The 4,303-nt window shown below is 50.7% G+C and overlaps 1 long non-coding RNA gene across 1 annotated transcript; it reads left to right on the top strand.

Annotated features, from left to right (window-relative positions):
* Positions 1–1,801: 1,801 nt before the first annotated feature.
* On the top strand, positions 1,802–4,046 carry LOC128825593 (uncharacterized). The gene is made up of 2 exons (XR_008442692.1): positions 1,802–2,696; positions 3,320–4,046. It is a non-coding gene; the product is annotated as an uncharacterized LOC128825593 (long non-coding RNA).
* The last annotated feature ends 257 nt before the right edge of the window (positions 4,047–4,303 follow it).

Below are 4,303 nucleotides of genomic sequence, written 5' to 3'. Positions count from 1 at the left end.
GGGTAGTGCCTAAGTGAAGTTTCATATATCACCAAAGATAGGCACAAGCAAGCCCCTCCCATTCCTTTCCAGTAACCCCCAGGGTTTGGTACCAGCAATCCCCTCCTTCCAGACCCATAAGGTGGGGGAAAGCTGGAGGCCCCTGTTCGTGAGTGCTGGGGTTACAGTAGGAGCACTGATGCTCAGCCAAGGTGAGAGCATGCATGCAGAATGCTGATGGGCTGTGGCATCCCTGCACTGTCAGAATCATGTCCCCCACCCTGCGATCCCTCCTGCTGCACATGTACAGTGGGGACTGTGCAAGAGAAATGGATGTTTGATCAAATTGCCAGGAGTTAATTCTAGCCCGAATGGTTCTGACGACACTTCAGGAATTCTTTTTCCTGATCACATGGCAGTTCTCTTTACCAGCAGCGCTCATTGCTGGCCACAGCTAGAGATTTGTTGCCAAAGTCTAAAAGCCATAGACAATCATTCCATCACCCCTGCTGGGCAGGCTGTAAAACCATCTGAGAGACTGAGAGTAGGAGCACTTGTTATTTCTCTAGTGATTATTGAGCAAGCAGCAAATCTGTGGGCTATATTAGTAACTGACCTGATAAGTTCTCTTTCCTACTGTGAGAAGGGGGATGATGTTGGAGGTCACGGGATGGTGTCATTGCAGAAGTTCTGTTTAACTGAATGAGTAAGCAGATAGGTCCTTGAGAAATGCTAGTTGTTGGCAGTGATACAGTTCTTTGTAGAAACCAGGTCTACTGCTACTAAAATTGATTCTCTCCACCTGAATCTTATGACTGGATCACTTCTCAAGTGCAGTGCTGCTGCCTACTGGTTATACATGCAAGCCAGCCAAAAACATGACATGGAGTCAGAATAACGATAGAAGTGGATTCAGGGCCCACATACTCTGGCCTCTGTCTCTGAAGCTCCCAAGGGTACAAGACTTCATTATGCTGCTGTTTCCAGGGTGTGTCTGTCCTGTAGTCTGTGAAATTGTTTGCAGAAGGGACCTTTGGACTGGGTTATAAATGCAGAACTCCCAATTCCCCTCAGTTCACAGCAGAGCTCTGCCTGGGAGGTTTGCCCAGAGAACGAAGGTAGAATGTGGCCGTTTCAGTTATCACTGTTTTATTAGTTGTTCCATCTCACTGTGACAGGGTGTACTGGGCCCTTTGAGGCTCCCTGCTTACAGTCTTATTACACCAGAGGTGGACAGACTACGGTCCCCGGGACCATCCTGCCCAGCTCTTGAGTTCCCAGCTGGGGAGGCTAGCCCCCGACCCCTCCCCTGCTGTCCCCCCTCTCCTGCAGCTATGCCGCTGTGCAGGCAGCACTCTGGGTGGCGGGGTTGTGCACTCCTGCTGAGCAGCTCCACAGTGTGTCTGGCTCCAGCGGGCAGCATGGCTGCCAGACATGCTGCTCTGAGCGGCAGGGTAAGGGGGATGGGGGACTAGATAAGAGGTGAGAGGTCCCGGGGGGCAGTCAGGGAGCAGGGGGTGGTTGGATGGGATGGAGGTTCTGGGGGGCAGTCGGGGGACGGGGGGGATTGGATAAGCATGGGAGGCCTGGGGGGGCCAGTCAGGGGGTGGGGGTGTGGATAGGGGTCAGAGCAGTCAGGGGACTGGGAGCAGGGGGGTTGGATAGAGGGTGGGGTCCCAGGGATGGTTAGGGGCGGGGCTCCTGGGTGGGGGCGGTTAGGGGACAAGGAGCGGGGGGGTTGGATGGGTTGGGGATTCTAAGGGGGGCAGTTGGGGCAGGAAGTGGGAGGGGTTGGATAGGGGGTATGGGCCAGGCTGTTTGGGGAGGCACAGCCTTCCCTACCCGGCCCTCCATACAATTTTGCAACCCCAATGTGGCCCCCTAGGCAAAAAAGTTTGCCCACTCCTGTATTACACCCTGCCCAAAAGAAGAGCAGTAAAGGTGGGTCCTCCAGGCCTGCCTAGAAAGGTTGCAGGAAAGCAGCCAATCCGAGCCAAGCAGGTTTGGTTAAAAGGAGCTGAAGGGCCTGAGCAAGTCAGTTGCTTACTGGGACCAGAAGGGTGAAGGAGGACTGAAAGGCTATGAAACTCCCCAGATAAAGAGACTGGGGAGAAACCCTGCTCAAGCAGGGACAGAACTGGAAAGCTCTGCAGATGCAGAGGCCAGGGAGAGAGAACCCTGAATAAAAAGGGGGCAGAGACACCTGAGAGAAGACCCTGAGACATCAGGGCAAAAACAGAGAAACTCTCCATGCAAGGAGGTCTGGGAGAGACCCTGCTCAAACAGGGAACAGGCAGAGAATCCAAGAAGGTGATGGGACTGAGTGGGAAGCAACCAGGGAATGTAGTAGCAGCTATTAAAGTAGCATGAGGCTGCTATTTGTAGGGTCCCTGGCTTGGGATCCAGAGTAGTGGGCAGGCCTGGGTCCTGCCACTGGGGAAGAGGCCTAAGCCCCAAGAAGGGGATAAGACTTAATATCAAAAGCCTGAGAAAGGGGCTAGAATTTAAACAGGCCTAGCAATGGGGCTGAAAACCCCAGAGAGGGCCAATCATTTGTTGGACTGTGTTACTCTGGAAGGGGTCCATCCATTTTAGACTTTGTATGATTTAGCTGGAGGGCTGAAGTACTGAAGACTCTCCTGATGAGGGCAACAGCTGATGGGGTGCCAGGAAAGAGTGCAGGATCACACTCGGTCGACAGGAGGCACTCATGAGAGGTGAGTGCGCCCCATCAGTCACTTTGTGGAAACAAGTATCAGAGGGGTAGCCGTGTTAGTCTGAATCTGTAAAAAGTAACAGAGGGTCCTGTGGCATCTTTAAGACTAACAGAAGTATTGGGAGCGTAAGCTTTCGTGGGTAAGAACCTCACTTCTTCAGCTGCAAGCATAGTGTGACAACATGCTACCCTCTGGGATCCCACTATTTCTAATCTTTGTTGGTCTTAATTACCATCCTCCTGTTTCTTTCCATCTTCCCTGTGTCTGTCTTCCCCCCTGCACTTCCTTCAATTCAGGAACTCCCAGTGCCTACCCTCTGTGCATCACTTCTATCCCACCCGCAAAAATGATCAGTGGTGAAAGAGTCAAGGGAAAAGGCCTTAATTAGGCCTTAATGCCAACTCTGCAATGAGATTAAGGGGGGAAGCACACAATTCCAGGCAGACAGTGCTCCATCAGTTTAAACGTGGGTCACATTTCAATGATTTCTTTGTAAACAAGATGGGTAGAAAGAAACTGAGTTTCTGCAAAATCTGAATATTCCAGGACTACAACCTATGGGCTGGCTATAAAATAGGGATTAACCTCTCTCCTTCCCCATCTCTGCTTTCACCCTGGACCAGATTGGGAATCACCAGTGCAAGACATCCTTGGGGCAATGGAACATATGGCTCTTCTGGGGTGGCTCCAGCCCTGGATAGCCCTGAACTTAGTAGTGGGTTCAGCTTATGTGGAGAGTGCAAAAACCCTGGTTCTGCCCCACCAGATCCAAACCTGGCACCTTTGATCTACCTGGAGATTTCACCCTGGAAGAGGGTTTCCATTCCCAACCAGCCTTTGGGGAAGAAAATGTTCACACACAAAGCAGCGTGGCTGACCAAGGAGGGTGTGATCTCCCTGGGCTGGGTCAGAATGAATCCTAGAATATCAGGGTTGGAAGGGACCTCAGGAGGTCATCTAGTCCAACCCCCTGCTCCAAGCAGGACCAATGGTACCAAGCCCAGTCTTCTCTCCTGAAATATATCACATACCAACAAGTACATTAAAGGTATTAAAGTTGCAAAATAAAGCACTCAGATGTTAAGAAATGTGAGAATTAGGGTTGCCTGGGCAATTTTAATTAAACTTTCTTGTGTGTAGCTGTTACAGTCTTTAATGACATGATCACACACACCTTTTTTTGTACAGGAGCCTGCCTTATTCAATGCATAGGATTGACAATGCTTGCTGAGTGGGTAGCTATTCTGTATTTCTTTTTATCTCTATCATTCAGTGTGTTGCCCTGAACTGTATGTCCTGCACACCCTCCAAACTCTTCTCTGAATACAGAATCGTTTCCTCTATAGTGTTTATCACTGTGACATGTGAGTGCTTCACAAGCCTGAATTAGCTTCTCCTCACAGCTCACCAGCAATGCATGAGAATATTATTGTCTCTGTTTTACAGCTGGGGGGAGACACAAATAGACTGGCCTGATGCTACACATTGAGTTGGTGGCAGATTAGAAATTGGGACCTCCTGCTTCCCAACCCTGTACTTATTCCGCTGTAGCACACTGCTGGAGGGGCTGAGCCGTTATGGTCCCCATAGAATTCAGCTGTGAGCAC

Source organism: Malaclemys terrapin, chromosome 18, assembly GCF_027887155.1.
Source record: "Malaclemys terrapin pileata isolate rMalTer1 chromosome 18, rMalTer1.hap1, whole genome shotgun sequence".
In the NCBI taxonomy this organism is placed as follows: Eukaryota; Metazoa; Chordata; order Testudines; family Emydidae; genus Malaclemys; species Malaclemys terrapin.
Note: the sequence above shows the minus strand (reverse complement) of the source record. Positions and strands in the feature narration are given on the sequence as shown.